Source organism: Bubalus kerabau, chromosome 21 (assembly GCF_029407905.1).
Source record: "Bubalus kerabau isolate K-KA32 ecotype Philippines breed swamp buffalo chromosome 21, PCC_UOA_SB_1v2, whole genome shotgun sequence".
Taxonomy (NCBI): domain Eukaryota; kingdom Metazoa; phylum Chordata; class Mammalia; order Artiodactyla; family Bovidae; genus Bubalus; species Bubalus kerabau.
In genome coordinates, this window is record NC_073644.1 from 42,175,914 (window position 1) to 42,194,973 (window position 19,060).

Here is a 19,060-nt window from a genome sequence, read left to right on the forward strand (position 1 = left end):
GCGTGCTGCGATTCATGAGGTTACAAAGAGTCGGACACGACTGAGGGACTGAACTGAACTGAATACAGGTTGAGATCAGAGGCAGGTGTAGGTTTCATAAACGCCGACACTTCAACGAATTTTGGAAATGTTCTCTAAGAAAAAGATAATACAGTTTGAATTTAAACTTAAGTATAGGCTCCATTCAGAGAAGGCAATGGCACCCCACTCCAGTACTTTTGCCTGGAAAATCTCATGGATGGAGGAGCCTGGAAGGCTGCAGTCCATGGGGTCGCCAGAAGTCGGATATGACTCAGCGTCTTCACTTTCACTTTTCACTTTCATGCATTGGAGAAGGAAATGGCAATCCACTCCAGTGTTCTTGCCTGGAAAATCCCAGGGACGGGGGAGCCTGGTGGGCTGCCGTCTGTGGGGTCGCACAGAGCCGGACATGACTGAAGTGACTTAGCAGCAGCAGCATAGGCTCCATGAGTTTCATGCATGGTTAAGCCCACATCTGAGTGGGAAGGTTCAAGAAATCAAACTTAAGAGAAAGAAAAGAATGCATGGTCTCAGTAAAAATCATATCACAAGAAAGGTAAGGTACAAGAGAGGGCTTGGTGAGTATAAAAGCTATGTGCTCAGTAGCTGGGCTTCCCTGGTGGCTCAGACGGTTAACAGTCTGCCTGCAATGCAGTAGACCTGAGCGCAATGCCTGGGTTGGGAAGATTCTCTGGAGAAGGGAATGGCAACCCACTCCACTGTTCTTGCCTGGAGAAAATCATGGACAGAGGAGCATGCCTGGGACTACAGCCAGGCGCTGTACGAGGCCCAAAGACACGCAGCTGATGGAAGATGTGATTCTTGCCTGGCACCGATCACCACCTAAGGGTTGATGTCTCACTTGCAGAGGAAGGGTGAAAACAAGAAGGAAGGACTTAACTAAATGTTAACCATCCCCAAGTGACAGTATCTGAAGCAGTCCTCTACACCCATCAACACTGTGACCTGGTCCTGCTTCAGAACATTCATCCCAATCTGAAATCCTATTTGCGTATTGCTGGTCCCCCAGCTTGAAATACAGCATCCAGGAGAGCAGAGGTGACTCCAAGATGGTGTCTGAAGGCACCTGCAGAAGGCACAGTGAGAACTGAAAGGCTATCTGCTGGGGGTGGCAACCTGCTGGGTCTCTACTGAGACTGGGCCATAGCATCAGACAAGCTTCTGAAGACCCTTAGGCTGCATCGCAACTGTAGGTCCAAGGACTGGAAGCTCCCTCTTTTTTTTTAATTTATTTATTTGGCTGTGCCAGGTCTTAAGCGCAGCATACAGGATCTTTAGCTGCAGCATGCAAACTCTTAGTTGTGGCATGTGGGATCTAGTTCCCTGAGTAGGGATCAAACCCGGGCCCCTGCACTGGGAATGCTGAGTCTTAGCCACTGGACCACCAGGGAAGTCCCCTGGAAGCTCCCTCTTGAGTTCATTTTTCTTTGCTGTTGCTTTTGTTGTTCAGTCACTCAGTTGTATCCAACTCTTTGCAACTCCATGGACTGTAGCCCACCAGGCTCCTCTGTCCTTCACTATCTCCCCGAATTTGCTCAAATTCATGTCTGCTGAATCAGCGAATTCATTTTCAGATCCTATTAAATCAATGCCTTGTTTTGTTGCCCCATATGAAAGTTAAGAATCTCACAATATCTTGAAAATATCTGTAAGACCCAAAGGACTCAGCCTGATTTTGATCAGCAGATCACATTTTCTCATAGAAGCATCTCTGCTTCACTGACTTCACTCCATTTTTCTATTATTCATCATAAGGAGAGAAAACTAACCTCAACTGAAGATGTATTAAAAAGCCACATATTTTCAATTAGACATTCATTTCATACTCCAGACCATTACACTACATGATTATCATCCCTACTTAACAGATAAGAAAACTAACCCTTAATCCTACTTCCTTAACCTTGTAAATTTTATATTCATTTCCTAGGGCTACAAAAGTGGTAAATGATGGATCAGCCATAGAGAAACCCAGACAAGGGTCTTTCCTCCATGCTAAGCATTCTCACAATCACTAGGACTATTTATTTCCAGTGTATTATCTTTATTAAGACACTAGCCAGTAGGGCTTCCCTGGTGGCTCAGTGGTGAAGAATTCGCCTGCAATGCGGGAGACTCAGGTTTGAGCCCTGGGTTGGGCAGATCCTCTGGAGAAGGAAATGGCAACCCACTCCAGTATTCTTGCCTGGGAAATCCTGTGGACAGAGGAGCCTGGCGGGCTACAGTCCATTGGGTTGCCAAGCGTCGGACATGACTCATCAGCTAAACAACGACAGGAATCCGTGTCTATTAACTAGACACTTGTGATGTACCAGGTACTACGTGCAGTGCTTTGCATGTACTGCATCATTTAACCCTCATAACCTAGGGATCTCAGAGAAGGTGATGGCACCCCGCTCCAGTACTCTTGCCTGGAAAATCCCATGGATGGAGGAGCCTGGAAGGCTGCAGTCCATGGGGTCGCTAGGAGTCGGACACGACTGAGCAACTTCACTTTCACTTTTCACTTTCATGCATTGGAGAAGGAAATGGCAACCCACTCCAGTGTTCTTGCCTGGAGAATCCCAGGGACAGAGGAGCCTGGTGGGCTGCCGTCTATGGGGTCACACAGAGTCGGACACGACTGAAGTGACTTAGCAGCAGCAGCAGCAACCTTGGGATCTAAACATTATGGCCATTTTGTAAGTGATCAAATAGACTCAAGAAGTTAAGAGACTTGACCCACGTCACACAGCAACCACATAGCAAGCCTAGGAGCCCATCCCAGGGCTGTCAGATTCCAAGACACACATTGTTATTGTTGTTGTTTTAGTCACTTCTCGGGTGGGTGGTAAAGAATCCTCCTGCCAATGCAGGAGATACAAGAGAAGAGGGTTCAGTCCCTGGGTTAGGAAGATCTTCTGGAAAAGGAAATGTCAACCCACTCCAGCATTCTTGCCAGAAAAATTTCATGGACAGAGGAGCCTGGCAGGCTACAGTTCATGGGGCCACAAAGAGGAGCACATGACTGAGCAACTGAGCACAATTATTAACAGTAGCCTCTAGACAGTGCAGTTTCTTCTGCTTGTCTTTCAATATTATTAGAAAATATTTTACAGGGAGTATGCATTATTCTTAATACCTGAAATAACAGAGAGGTTTTAACTGGAAGGATAAATAGGAATGAAAATCATTCCATCTTCTGAACATTTCATTTTCCACCCTAATCAGTCCAAGAGTAATAATTAAACTTCAACTAAATATGATCATGAAAAATACATCATGAGTTGCCAAAATATCAATCACTGAGAGGAACTAGCATTACATACAATTTCTGAAATTTTTTGGATTACTCCTTTAACAAAAGGTCATCTGTCCCCAGACTCCTGTTCTTCCAATACACCCTACATTGATCACCAGATGAACACTGTCCTTCCTACTCCACTACTTTCAATGGCTCCCTAGTACCTAGCAAAGTGCAAAATGTTCCTTAGTCTCATATTCACCGTAAGGCCCCACACTCTCTCCTGAGACTCATCTCTTATTACTCCACAGGGTGAAGACTACATTCCAGTCACCTTGAGGCCTCCTAACTTTCAGAGTGTTCTACCTGGAATGTATTCTCAATGACTAGTCAAAGTCCAACCATCTTTCAAGGACCCAAATGGAAAAGCCAAACTTGAAAATGAAGACCGCTCAATAGATTTTTCCTACAGAGGGATGCACCTCAGTTACCAAATACATAGAAGGGGGCATGTGAATAAGCACTGAACATCACAGAGCATTTTTAAAATTTGCATAGCCAAGTACAAACCCTATCTCATAAAATTCATGACCCTGTTAATTCTAAGAAATAACACAATACGTAGCACTCTGCCAATTAAGTGGTGACTCATATGTTGGAATTTTAATTTTCTAGATATTTAGAGAACTCTTTTACACTTAATTACATATTCTCTGCATGCACAAAGAGAAACAAAATAAACTAGCCAAGGTACTCAAAAAAATTCTATTATAGGTCAAAATCGAACTTTCTCAAATTGCATGCTGATTCAGTTACCGTGATCTATGCCTTTACACAGGAAATACCACCTATGTTTCTTCATGGGTGATGTGCTATTTCTTATGCGTGCTCCATTATGTCTCCAAGATTTCCTTCCAATCAACTGACACCCAATCTCCAATTTTTGATGTCTGCGTCTTTATCAATGAATTCAGTTGCCAGCTTTCTCTCTGCCATATGGCTGAAAGCAACTGTAAGACATATCCCAATTTCAGAGATGTGCAAATGTGAAAAAAAAAAAAAAGGTTTGTTTTAGAGAAAGGATGAAATGTGGAGCTTGACTAAAACACAGAGAAAGTCACTACTGGAGAATGTAAATACAACATATATAAAAAATGACCAAAGAAGAGAGATCTACATAGATGGCTAATGGGAAGCTGTTATAAAGCATAGGAAGCTCAGCTCAGGGCTCTGTGATGACCTAGAAGGGTGGGGATGGGGGAGTGGGGTGGGAGGCAGACTCAAAAGGGAGGGGATATATGTACGCATATGGCTGATTCATTTCACTGCAGAAACTAACACAACATCTTAGGGCAATTATATTCCAATAAAAACATTAAAATAAAAAAATTTTTAAGGAGAAAATAGTTTTTCTCTTCTTAGTTCAACATCAAGATCAATATGATGGCCCAGCCCTCATTCCGCTTTTGTCCCCCTCCATCTGATCCCTCTCCCTTTCTTCTGAGTACATCTGCTCTACTGATGTCCCCATGACACCAATTAGAGATGGCAGGAAGGGAAGCAGGCTGCCTGCCCATCTTCTCTCAAAGAAGCCGTCCTTTTTTCTCACGGTACCTGCAGTATTCTCTTCTTGGATCAGACAAAACCTCTAGAACCTACCTAATCTGAGCTGTGGCCAGAGCAGCAAACTTGTTATGAAGAGGACCGTGTGGTTAGAAACAGCTGCATACAAGAGTCTGAACATTCTCATTTTTAAGGAAGTGGCCATGCTTTTTAAGCCTTGTCAACTATTCTTTAATAGTGAAGCATAAGTCATATATGGTCTCACTTCTTAATCCAATTCCATAAATATTTACTCAACATCCTACGAGTTTAGATCTGTGCTGGTCTGGGAATAAAACTCCAAGCAAAAGGAAAATAAGTCCCTCCAAACAACAGGCACTCATTCAGTTTAAGTGGAGAGAAAAAAACAGTGCATGAGGCAGAGGAAGTATCCCAACTGTTCTCTAGATTGAATACAAACCTTTCTGCTTTTGCTTTTTTTTTTAAAGTCTGTAAGGAAGGGTTATAAGAACAGTGCATCAAAATGTCAGCCATCTAAAAATTAAGTTGTCAGCTTTTTCCTCTGTACTGCAAATTACCAAAGAATTAGGGGTTTGGCGCTAATAGAAGCTTACAATTGTGAAGTGTGCAATTTAGCCAATCATGGTTAAGTCTAAAAATGCAACACCAAAGACGTTTCAACGAATTGAGCTGCAGTTCTGGTACTTAATTTCAACTTCTCTATTTGAGCTATCCTTCCTTTTTTTTTTTTTAATTTTCCTTCCCTTTTGCGTTGGCAATGTGTTCTGGACAGTGACACGGTTAAATGAGAACTGCTCACAGGTCCCACGCACATAATATCCTCACATGAGAAAAGGTCAGTCATCTTACTGAAGAGGTGGCAAGAAGACCCCAAGCTGCAGCTGTTCTGTGGGTCTCCTTTATGCTCGCATCACATTCAAATCAGGAATCACAACAGGAAACTGATTTATCACAAAGTCGGGTGCGGCCTGTCTGGGATCATCTCTGCACTAGAATGCTCAGTTCGGAGAATTCAAAAGTGCTAAATTATAAAATCGTCTACACATAAACCAAAAACTTACACAGAAATCAATTACCCCAAATCACTGCAGGTTATCTTCTACACTTGTGAAACCTCTTGCTTTCTTTTCCCCATTTTTTTTTTCTAATTGCCAATTGCAAACACATCACTGGAAAACACATCAGATAGAACACTGTCTACCCAGAAAGAGACTGTATCTCGACAGACACCACTCCACACACTTTTGAAAGACAAGACTAACCACTTACACCAAGAATTTAGCAAGAATGCCACTTAGGTACAAAAGAAGTAAGAAATATACTGACTCTATTCTCTGCATTAATATATACTCGTTAATTAAACATGATTTTTCAATGGCCCTCCTAAAAAACGAACAATATTTTCCTTAATGGGAGGAAGAGTCAATAATTTCTACTACTGCACACACACACACAAACGCTCTGCTTCCTTAATCTATGAAACACACTTTCCCATGCAGGCTTGCATCCGTATCTCATGCTTCAAACAATACCTTATGGTGCAGTTCAACTGGAGAAAGGAGAGCCTCATTCATGGATCAGGCAAAGTTAACGCCGGCAAGATGCTTCAGACGGTCTGGTGTTGCTGCCCCACCCTTGTTTCCTTTGAGCCATAGTGATGTCACAACACCAGACAGGGGAGGGCAGTGACTTCACGGCTCCAGTCCCTGCTTCTGAGCACACAATTCTCTGCAGCCAAGAGGAATCAAATGAGAGCAGAGCTCTCCAGGAGTGCCCCACGAATTCTCAACAAGCTAGCAGCTGTGTAGCCTTCCGAAAGAAAGAGATGCTGCAGTGATACCATCAGAGATCTCTCTAAAGGAAGCGGTGCCAGAGATAAACCTGAGTCATGGTTTTCCATAGTAAGTCTCTATTTCACGATAAAGCTGACGTTCACAGGAAAACAATGGTTGGGTCCTTAGAAGAGGCTGGGGAGGAAAGATGACCAAGGAACTCGAGGACTTAAGTAATCTCCATGAGAGTCAAATTCTCAAGGAAAAGAAACATGTCTTTATTTTTCAGCTCACTCTTGGAGTTCTATTTTACTGGAGAGGCCATGAATTCTATTTTGTGAATTTTAAGGCTTTTTTTTTTTTTTTTTTTCAAAAAATCACTAACTTAAATACACAGGATAGTATGTCCCTGCCATAATAACCCAACAAACTGTAAATCAAGGAAGGATTCACAAAATACTGACATCATAACATTTTTGGTTCATGAACAGTTGCCTCCCTTCTCCTTGGGCAGCCCCTTAATGCATTTGACCAATGTTTCAAGACCAAGGTATGGACAAGATAGCTTCTGATCAAGTTAAAAAAAAAAAATCCCAGGTCTCCTATTTCAACACAATTCAAAGTTGGCCCAAATCCAAGCACTGTACAAGAATTGACAAAACCTGCTTTTAACCTAAATCGCATTGGTACAGAAGAAATGACTTAAAAATGAAATGTAAACAGCTCTCTGAGATACTGACCTTTGACCTCCATCTTCTCAATCCTTCAGCTCCAAGGGGTTTACACATTAAATAAAGCAGCCACTCTTCCCGCTACTGAGAAATCATTCAGAAAACACGTTCTGCGCTGCCAAAATTATTTGCCTGAAGTGTATTAGCTCGATAAACTGTGCAGTAACTCGTGCATCTGGTATGTTGCTTTTCTAAACCACTAGAAAATCATAATGCAAATGAGACTATTTAGTATTCAGCTATTTTATTTTCATCAATGCCTTCTGAAATTAACAAATTAAAGTCAGGCTTCTCAATATGGAATTTATTTCCTCTCGAAATGACTTTGTTACTCCAACTAAAGTTTTGAAAGTCTGATACCAAAATTAACGTGCATTTTTTAAAAAAGCTTTTTGATCCAAGATACGAATCACCTCCCGTTCCCCAGAGTTTACTCAAACTCGATGCGCTCTTTTTCCTTAATAGGGCTTTTCTGCTCAATTTGCTGTATAATTGCTGCGTCTAGGGTTCCCAGATCATAAATGGAGGTTTACCATTTTTGTTTGAGACATTAAAAATCAGTGTAAAATTCAAAAAGACTGTTTTTAGTGCTTGGTTGATCTGATGGCTCTTCTACTAGGAAAGTTAATGCTACCAGGATAAACTCCAACACACACCTGGCCGCCCCAGAGACCCTAAAATGGACCCCCCCCCCAAAAAAAAAAAAAAGGAAGAGCGGGATATCTGCAAAAACAATTCCGCCAGACTGAGGTTAAAAAAAAAAAAAAAAGCTGAAACACCAAGTTAAACACGAAAATGCAAGCGACGCATGACAGGGCTGCCTGGCCCTCAGGATTTCTCAGGCCGGCCGCCAGGCGTAATTAACAACACATGTTCTCTTTATCTTTCTACGTGTTCTGCAACCATCTCAACTTTAACCCTGGGCTGGGACTGAAGGAGAAAAAAAGCCCTAGACAACTTGGGATCCGGAAATCTGAAAACCGAGGAGACACCGCTCCCGCGGCGAAGGACCACAGGGGCAATAGACTAGGTAACCACACCCACCGCATTGCAGAAGCCGTGAACTTGGTTTGGGGGAGGGGGGCGGGAAGGAGGGGAACGAGGGCGAGAGAAGAAGGGAGACCCCAGACAGCGGGGGCCCCCGCGGCAGGCTCCGGGAAACACCCGCCCGGAACTGGCGGAGACCCCGACTCCCGGAGTCCCGAGCCCCGCACCCCGGCCTCCCCGCCCCCAGCCGCCGCAGCGCCGCCCGCGCACACGCCTCCCGGGGCAGTGCAGCCTCACAGGCGCCAGGTGAGCTGCGCCGCCCCCGGGTCCCTGGCTCCGCAGGTGCCCGAGCATCCCCTACCCCAACTCCGCACCCCGTTAGGAGGACGCTGCCTCCTCCCCCTCCCCGGCCACCCCGCTGCAGCCTCCGCCGCCGTCCGGGGGCCGCCGCCCGCCCCACTTCGGCGAAGCGGACAAGTTACATAAAAGCGGCGGCCGCTTGGAGCGCAGATGCTTTTGTGCGAGCGCACCTTACCGGCCCCGCGTCTGCCAAGCCCCGCGCAGACCCTCCGCCGCCGCGCGCAGGCTTCCCCGCGCCCCGGGCGGCGCCGCAGTGTCGCCCCCGCCCCCACCCCACCCCGAGGGGTAACTCAAAACATGGCGCCCGGGACGGGGGGAGGGCTCGGAAACTGACCGAGCAGGGGCCAGCCGCCCCTCTCGGCCGGAGTTCCGGGGGAGGCCCCCGGGCCGGAGGCCGGGGCTCGGGCCAGGCGCCCGCCCTGCGATGCTGCAGCGCAGGGCGAGCGAAGCGGGCACGTCCCCGGGCGCGGCACCCCGGCTCGGCCAGGCTGTTGGGGTCGGGGGTCCCTGCGGGGGTCCCGGCGGGCCGAGCGGGAAGGGTGCCCGGATCCCGCGGTTCGCGCGGCTGAGCGGCGCCGCAGCCACGCGCCTGCCCCCGGCCTCCGGCCAGCCCTGTGCCCCCGGCGACCCTGCGCCTCCCTCGGCCCCCGCGGCCCCCGCGGCCCCGCAGGCAGAAAAGTTACCTGGGCTGGGCCGGGGGGCCCGGGCGCGCGGCGGCGGCGGCGGCGGGGGGACCGGCTGGGGCGCGCGTCCTCGGCGCGGCGCGGAGGCTCGGGCGTGGGGAGGCAGCCGTAGACGCGGGCGCTTGCCGCGCTCCCCGCCCCGCTGGCAGGAGACTCGGGAGGCTCCGCGGGCTGCGGCGGGGCACACGCCCAGGGACGCGCCCGGCCCGGCTCGGCCGCGGGGGAGGGGGCGCTGGGGACTTCAGGGCTGTCGTGCCGCCGCCTCCGCCTTCATCCCGGCGCGGGGTCGGGCTGGGGAGGACGCCTCCCAGACCGCTGCCAATCGCCTGAGCCTCCGGGTTTCTACAGCGATCACTGCCGGGCTCTCTATCCGCCCCCACCCCCACCCCTCCCAGACACCCCCGGGAGAGTGGGGGGAGGGCGTACCTGACCTTCAGGTGAGTTATTTACTGGCTTGGGGACTGCAGGTTCCCCCCACCCACCTTTTTGAAAGAAAAAAGAAAAAGAAATCAAATTGGCGGTGTTTTGCACCGGGTTGGTGTCCCAGAAAGACTAAGTTAATGGAGAAGATCTGAATTAGAGGTTGAGGGAGGTTTCCTGTTTTTCAGGCAGCCTGCTGCTCCCCACCGTCTCCCCATCCCCAACCTAAAGCTGCAGTTACAGGTGGTCTTCCCGGCCTAATGGGAAGTCATAATTGATAACGCTTCCCACTGAAATGGCGGGGGTTGGGGCGGGTGGGGAGTGGTTTGCAGGCAAAAGAAATTATTCCTATTTGTCTCGCAATATCACAGCCCTAGCCAAGTAACCAAGGCACATTTATTAAAATGTTTAAGGGCTTCTCCAAATACTCCTAGTCACCTTTCTGGGAGCTCACCGACTCATTCAGGGAGGGAAAAAATGGATTTACACAAGTACTGCGTTTACTATCGAGTGCTAGATAAGTGGTGCACAGTTAAATGGCTGCGGCAGAGCTTCTGGACCGGGTCTGTCGGTAACCCCGGGTTTCCAGGACAGGGAAGATGGCAATAGAAAGAGAGGGCTATACAGTGCAGGGAACCATATTCAATGTCCTGTAATAAACCTGATGGAAAAGAATAAAAGGGAGGGGCATTTTTCAGACTGTATTAGAGACAGTTGGAAAACCATGGTTCCTGTGTTTCTGTGGAGTTTATGGGCCTGCATTCTTTAGGTTTGCAGCTTTGGGAAATTTTGAGGAAGAAAATGTGACTTGAGTCATGTCATAGGAAAAATATTCTGATAACACTGCAAAAACTAGAAAGGATGGGCAGACAGGAGGTGAGTATGGCATTGTTCCAAGGACCAGAGATAACAAAGACCTGAACTGTCTTTTAAGTGACAGACAAAGGTGACAGTTCAAATACTGGTTGTGCTTGGTGATGACCTATGTTAATTTCCTATGGGGGCCACAAGAGTGTTTAGAGAGAGATATACACATATATGTAACATCTGTGCATATATGGTGGTGTGTGTTGCATATGAGATCTGTGAATAAAGAAAGGATTCTTTTTCCTTTTTTATATATCCACACTAAACCACTTTCCTTTAAAGTGGACTTGAACAAATTGTATTGTTTACAGTATACACTGCATTGGCATTATCACTGGAGATACAGATGGTTTCATATTTTCATTCATTTTATTGCAGTATTTTTGCTATTTTTTTTTTTTAATTGAAAGCGAACCGCTTTCTCCCTGACTGATGAATCTTGGATCTTTCTAGTGATGGAAAAAATCAGCAATAGTGTATGAAGGTCTATTTTCTTGGGAGAAAATGTTCAAATACTAAATATTAGTTTTAAAAGTTAGAAGTACCTAACTATTCATCCTAATACTGCATGAATTCAAAATTTGGAGTAAAAACCATCCTGCTTCATAATTTAATAGTTAACCTGGGAAGCAATTATTATGAAACTCTTTGGGCTTGACCAAGGCTCTCTACTATTTTTTTTTTTTTTTCCTAGCACACACGTGGAGAAAAAGAAAGGCCAAACAAAAATTCAGGAGCATCACAGAGCTAGCTCGTCAGTACTTGCTTGTATCTCTGTAATAAACACTCTTCTTTCTACCTTGTGAATATCATGCCAAAGCCGCTGCTAGTCATCTGTCTCCCCACAGTGCCTCACTGGGTACATTGCAAGCAAGCAGTGAACACTTTCGCTAAATGAATAAATGGACATGGAATAAAGAACTAAGTTGTCACTTGGACGGTTCTGTTTCCTCACAAAGGACTATTTCCAAAATGCTTATGTTTAAAAGCACTTAGGGTTCCACAAAATAAAAAGACACTATCACATACTAATGCTGTTTAGTATCTGACTCTTTTGTGACCCCATGGACTATAGCCCACCAGCTCCTCTGTCCAGGCAAGAATACTGGAGTGGGTTGCCATTTCCTTCTCCAGGGGATCTTCCCGACCCAGAGATCAAACCTATGTCTCCTGCATGGTCTTTACCACTGAGCCATCACATATTAATACCTGCTGAGTAAAAACAATAATATAAAGTATGCTTATGAATTATAACTCTCTTTGGGAAATAAGGAGCTCTTCCACCTGGAAAAGAGAAGGAAAGCGAAAAGAAGGTAAGGTGATGATGCCATTATAGTTGATGGCATTATATTCATTAAACACTAATAAACACTCTACATCCCTCCAGCTATCAAAAATAAAGCCACTCTACCCCCAGAGAATTTGATATTCTTGTCTGTGTAAGAACCCTCATGGTGCTGCCTCAGTGGGTTACAGAAAAGTAGTTCTTGGGTCAAAGAAATGCCTTTCATACAGTCCCAGAGTGAGTGCAGATTTGGCCTGAGAACTCAGATTCCAGATTTTCTATGTTCATACAGAAAATGCTGAAATAATCCAGGAAACATGGGGCAAGGATGACCTCAGGCCATGACTCCAGCCCTTAGTTCTTTCTGGTCTCTCCCACTAAGAGAGGCTTACCCTACAATGGGCTTCCTGAGATTGCTCTCTTGTAGGGAAGATACAGGCTTCCCAGGTGGCTCAGGGGGTAAAGAATCCACCTGCAATGCAGGAGATGTGGATTTGATCCCTGGGTCAGGAAGATCTCCTGGAGAAGGAAATGACAACTCACTCCAGTATTCTTGCCTGGGGAATCTCATAGACAGAGGAACCTGGAAGGCTACAGTCATAGTTCACAAAGAATTGGACACAACTGGAGTGACTGAGCACACATGCACGCAGGGAAGATACATCACTAAAGGCCAAGAAGCTATCCAGAATTCTAGCCGTGGTCCGGAGAAAAGGGACACAGCTCACTTTAGGCAAAGTATGTGTGTGACTTCATCCCAAACTGTAGAGACAGGATTCCCCACGAACCTCCATCCATCCAGGAGCATCAACAGCATGCTGACTCCGTGGTATGCACTGGTACCCTGCTACCTGATGAGTGATAACTCCAGCCTGATGGCCAAGGCAAAGGCAGCATTTACCAGCTGTATGACAGCCTCATCAACAAGACTCCAGGAAGAGATGATGGAGAGTCTGTCTAGTGAACCCACCAGGACGTTGCCCTCCAGCAGGAGGACTGGGAGAACACTGAGGCTTGACCAAACCTGGCAGATGCGGCTGCTCTAACAGGCATGCACCCCTGTCCATGATCTCAGACCACCTTTCATGAAAGCATGTGGTGTTTAAAAATATCTCCATGCCCTTCAGTCCTTTAGGCTGACTGTTCCTCATCTTCAGTTGTCCTAGTAAAATGCCAACAACCCTCGCAGTAACTAGCTGAGGCTTATTTTATGCTCACGATAATCTCAGGCACCTGAATTGCATATCAAGTCCTTGAAAAGAGGACATAAAGTCTTCAGCCATAGCATTACCAGGGACCATAAATAAGGGAAATCCAGGGATGAATGCATAATTCAGAAGCAACAAGCTTATTCTTCTGAAATGAAAATTCATTTGAGAGTTTCTGGGTTCTAAGAATAGTGTCAAGTTAACAGCTTATCAAGGCTTCCAGATGCTTCATTCTGAGTTTGTATACATCATTTCAGGGGTCTGTGTACATGCAGAGCACAGATGCAGAACGAAATTTTAAAATGCAAGTACAAATGCAGCACAAACTATGTAAAAATATGTACATATGAGAGGGAGCAAGTTTAGACCTGCTGGCACATCATTTTTTTTTTTTTTTTATGTTGAAGACTTACTCTCTCCTCTCTTTTATTCAGCTATTTTTTAAACATTTTTATTTATTTCTAATGGAAGGATAATTGTTTTACAATATTGTGTTGGTTTCTGCCATACATCAACATGAATCAGCCATAGGTATACATATGTCCCCTCCCATTTGAACCTCCCTCCCACCTCCCATCCCATCCTATCCCTCTAGGTTGTCACAGAGCACCAGTTTGAGCTCCCTGCATCATACAGCAAATTCCCACTATCTATTTTGCATACGGTAGTGTTTATGTTTCCATGCTGTTCTCTCCATTCGTCCCACCATCTCCTTCCCACCCTGTGCCCACAAATCTGTTTTCAATATCTTTGTCTCCATTGCTCCCCTGCCAATAGGTTCATCAGTACCATCTTTCTAGAGTCCATATATATGCGTTAGTATATGATATTTGTTTTTCTCTTTCAAACTTATCTCACTCTGTATAATAGGCTGCTAGCACATCATTCTTAAAAATCATTCCTATTCATCAAAATTCCATATTTTCCTCCTTTCTATCTTTGTACTCTTGGAAAAATATTAGTCAAAAAGACATGGCTAATACATATCATGTAAGTTCTGGGCTCCAAAATCACTGCAGATGGTGACTGCAGCCATGAAATTAAAAGACGCTTACTCCTTGGAAGGAAAGTTACGACTAACCTAGATAGCATATTCAAAAGCAGAGACATTACTTTGCCAACAAAGGTTCGTCTAGTCAAGGCTATGGTTTTTCCTGTGGTCATGTATGGATGTGAGAGTTGGACTGTGAAGAGGGCTGAGCGCTGAAGAATTGATGCTTTTGAACTGTGGTGTTGGAGAAGACTCTTGAGAGTCCCTAGGACTGCAAGGAGATCCAACCAGTCCATTCTAGGGGAGATAGGCCCTGGGATTTCTTTGGAAGGAATGATGCTAAAGCTGAAACTCCAGTACTTTGGCCACCTCATGCGAAGAGTTGACTCATTGGAAAAGACTCTGATGCTGGGAGGGACTGGTGGCAAGAGGAGAAGGGGACAACAGAGGATGAGATGGTTGGATGGCATCACTGACTCGATGGCCATGAGTCTGAGTTAACTCTGGGAGTTGGTGATGGACAGGGAGGCCTGGTGTGCTGCGATTCATGGGGTTGCAGAGTCGGACACGACTGAGCGACTGATCTGATCTGAAGTTTCAATGTATTAAAATATACCCTTATTAAATAATTTTTTACTTTCCATTTGTAGTAAACTTTAGAAAGTAATCTCAGCACTTGTAAATAAATAGCATAATTTCTAACAATAAAATTTTAAGGGTTAGTCTAATCCTCAGTTCTTTATAAAGTTTAAATGCTCAATAACTATTCTCTTTCCTTTAAGTAGAAATAAAAATCCATTAAGAATATCTTTGGGCATTTTGTTTATAATGGTAAAATATAAATAATGGAAGTTGGCGATCTGTAATTCACTAAGACCATATTGATACCCCAATAGATGATCACTGTTGGGTTATGCCAAGACACGTAACATTTTAACCACTTCACCCCAAAAGACATGAAATAAATGCCAGCAAGCCCCTTAGTCTCCTGTAAAGTTGTAAATAATCCTAGCCAGCTATTCTATTTCATCTTAACTGGAATTAACAAGAATGAACTGAGGAAGAAAAAAAAAATGGTAATATGACACATTCAGATGTCTGGTTTATTAGCTTGTTGACTCTGTCTGCAGGCTTATGTTCCCCACTTTAGGCAAACAGGCCATAGTTAACTCTGTAAATTAAGGAGTATCCACCTATAACTACTCCCAAGAAAAATGTCAACTTTGCTGCTTGATTTGATTCCTGTTTTCCAGGACTTTTATTTGCCATTTCCAATTGCCTCCTTGTCCATGCATACTTAATAATCTGAAAATAGTCCACAGCTTCCAGAATGTTCTGGGCATCGATGAAAACATCATTAGAATATCTGTGTCCCTTGAAATAAATCTGGTGCTTAATAGGTCAAAGCCATCTTTAAAGACTCCGCTGTTGACTCTCTCCTGTTCAAGATGTTTATCAGGCACTTGTCAGAACATCGAAGAAGGGCTTATTTGCGGATGATGTAAATCTGAGGAGGACACCAGAGTTTTCTCAATTCAGGTGGTTTGTGAAGAGTTTAAGTTTCTTATTTCTGTGTCAACCATAATCTTGGAAAGCTTATAAGCACTCACACCACTTATATCAGAATCCCTCAGAGTGCTTGTTAATAAGGAAGACTCTTGGGTCCAGCCCCAGGATAAACAAACCAGAACCCCTGGGGTGGGGACCAGAGAGCAAGCACTTTCAACAAGCTCCCCAGCTGATACAAAATCACACTTGGTTTTGAGGACCACTGGTCCAGGACACCAGGGTACAGCAATAATGATACAGGTGACACGGTTGATGTATTATTTGCATAGCTGTTTTATAGAAGGTGGGACAGAGATAAGTGAGAGACAGCCTCCTTCAGCCACATAGATAAGCAGAGCTATAAGGAGGCTCTGCCATGACAGTCAGCACACATTTTGCCGTGAGAGTTATTGCTTGGATCCTGTCGTATGCGTCAATTTGCAACAGCAGTTCATTCTCAGTAAGTACAGTAATAAATAACTATGAAAGATTGTTCTGTACCCAGTTCCAGCAATAATTAGATTAGATGCCCATTTATTGAAGACTGCAATAACAGTACAACTCTGACCTTAATTTCCAAGTGCACAAAACATCCTGACAAAGTCGCCAAGGGAGGTCTCCTAAAAATGGGAAATGGAGAACTAATTGCTGGCAGTTTCGGTTAAGTTTGAGATTTGACTCTCCCAAACCCAGCAAATAGAAACTTTAAAGTATTCATACCTTTTGCTAGAACATACATATGCAGACAGGTATCCCTTGTGCTGATCAGTGAAAGCTAGTGAACCAAACAAATTGACCAGACATACATCTTTCTATCCTTAAGCACAAAGTGAGGGATTTTGTTTCTGAAAAACAAGATTATTATTCCCGTTAGTGTTAGTCAATCAGTTGTGCCTGACTGTTTGCAACCCCATGGGCTGTAGCCCACCAGACTCCTCAGTCCATGGAATTCTCCAGGGAAGAATACTGGAGTGGGTAGCCATTCCCTTCTCCAGGGGATCTTCGAGACCCAGGGATTGACCCTAGGTCACCCTCATTGCGGGAAGATTCTTTATCATCTGAGCCACTAGGGAATCCCTAAGAATACTGGGTGGGTAGTCATTAATATGTTGTTAATTTATGGGTCTTGTATTTTTCATATCAAGTTGTAAGGTTAGTTTGGTTTTATAGTTGATGAGACCTACAGAATGAGAAATTTAAATCTAGTTTTACATCTATATATATTTAAGTAACAAAAATATGACAACATGAGGAACATTAGAAGTATTTTCTTTCTTTAAAGGTATATTAAAGAGTGAGATTTCAGCTCAATAAAAGATAATAAATCCTAATATGAACCTGCTGGCTTATGAGCAGTGGACTTTCCAGCTGGCAGGGTCAAGGGTCTCCATCTGGATACCAGATGACATCTGTCAGTAATGCCCCAGAAGAGATTCCTCTTACAGATGGGCAGTTTGGCAAGATCATATTTAAAGTCCTGTTTACCCCTGAGACCAAATTGTTTTCCAAGTGTTTGCCGTGCAGGAACTAGAGCTTGCCCACAAGTCTTCACTGTTGAGGTAGCAATACAAATCTTAACTTCATTAAGATATACTGACTGAGATATCCAGTATACATATTACATATACATGTTTTATACACACACACACACACATACATACATGGGGCTTTCCTGCTGACTCAGCAGGAAAGAATCCGCCCACAGTGCAGGAGATGTGAGAGACTGTGGGTTCAATTCCTGGGTTGGGAAGATCCCCTGCAGAAGGAAATGGCAACCCACTCTAGCATTCTTGCCTGGAAAGGAGCCTGGCAGACTACAGTCCATGGGGTCACAAGAGTTGCACATGACTTAGCAACTAAAGTACCACCACTATATATATATACGGACATGCTATGGAATAGCCTACAAAACTCTTTTATAGGTTGAGATTAATCTGTGATTGGTTCATTGCTTTTTTTCTGTGAATCTGAAGACAATTTCCACCACTGTTTCCCTTCCTACATGACCTGTCTGATCCATCAACTCTAATCCACTTGTCCCACCCTTGCTCATCAGACCTTTATCTCTGAGTTACGTCTTATTGAGTTGCATTAAGTGGATGGCCACAATGTGGTTTGAGTCAAGGTACAAGGATTATAAATGGAAAACCATTATATTTCTAAGCTCTTTTCTGAAAATTTCCCAACTATTCCACTCTTTAAACAAACTCAAGCAGGCACACACTTGCCATACAACATACATGTTCATGAATGCCATTATGGCTTGATGAACAGAGTATGGAATGATGTTTTAAAATTGTTGTGTGACCTTGAACAAATTTCAGCTTCTCTTGATATCAATATCCATTGACATATTCCTCCCCTTTTCTGTCTTTTTGAAAGAGAGAATGGTTCTCAACCATGGTGGTGCATTGGAAGAATCAGGTAGGGGAGATTTTAAAAAATAACAACTGAAGTTCATTATGACGGAGGCATGAGAGATACATGTGGCCTTATTATTATAATTATTTGTACTTTATGTACATTTGAAATATTTCATGATGAAAGTTTAAAAATACTTAAAAAATAACTGATGCTTGAGATCCACCCCCAAACCAATGAGATCAGAACCTCTGGGGAATGACGAGCAGGTATCAATATTTTTAAATATTTCTTAAGTGGTTTTTAAGGATAGGCAGAGTTGAGAAACAAGAGTAAGAGAAGACTAAAGCACAAAATTAAGCAATATAAAGAATTTCTCAAAAGAAGGATACCATGAAAATCAAAATTAATAGTAGCCACCTATTTATACCTTCAAACAGAAGTCACTGGATTAAACATGCATGTACCCATTATCTTCTGTGAAGCTAGTTGTTTTTTGAACACATGTTTAGTTTCCTTGGCAGTGCCTGCCATCAGATTTGTTGATACTCGCACTCTTCAGGGGAAACTTATTACTGTAGCTGGCTGCCCATTTCATAGTAATGTGTCAATAAAATGCTGGCATATTTAACAACAGGCATAAAGAGCTCATAACACTAAGTATCATGACTAGAATTTCAACAACTCTTCAAACACCCCAAAGAAAAAATATCATTCATGGTTTTATTCCAAGTTCCTGCATGAAGTAGAGAAAATATACTTGTACATTCATGAGTATCTTGGATGGTGGATGATAGAAGATTCCAGTATGTGATCAGAGGTGTCTAGTAGGGAGTTGTGTCTAAATAAATATAATCTTAATGTTTTATGATTTGAAGCTAGTGATTTCCCCCAGGGGTGTTCACACATTGGGATTCTACACCATGTGCCCAGCTCAGTGATCATGATTTTTTACTAAGAGCCAAAATTTATGGAGCATTTGCCTTGTGCAAGCAACT

General features: G+C 44.1%; 1 protein-coding gene across 2 annotated transcripts in view; it reads right to left on the minus strand.

Annotated features, from left to right (window-relative positions):
* The window catches only part of EPB41L3 (erythrocyte membrane protein band 4.1 like 3), a 145,899-nt gene extending 136,243 nt beyond the window's left edge, over positions 1-9,656 (minus strand). The window contains exons 1-3 of one of the 2 annotated variants that reach the window (XM_055559453.1): positions 8,397-8,598; positions 7,362-7,551; positions 6,382-6,577 (exon numbers count right to left, since the gene is read on the minus strand). The gene's annotated coding sequence lies outside the window, so the exon portion shown is untranslated. Of the gene's footprint in view, positions 1-6,381; positions 6,578-7,361; positions 7,552-8,396; positions 8,599-9,382 lie in introns of those variants that run through there. The other variant, XM_055559452.1, reaches the window with a different exon arrangement.
* Between the last annotated feature and the right edge of the window lie 9,404 nt (positions 9,657-19,060).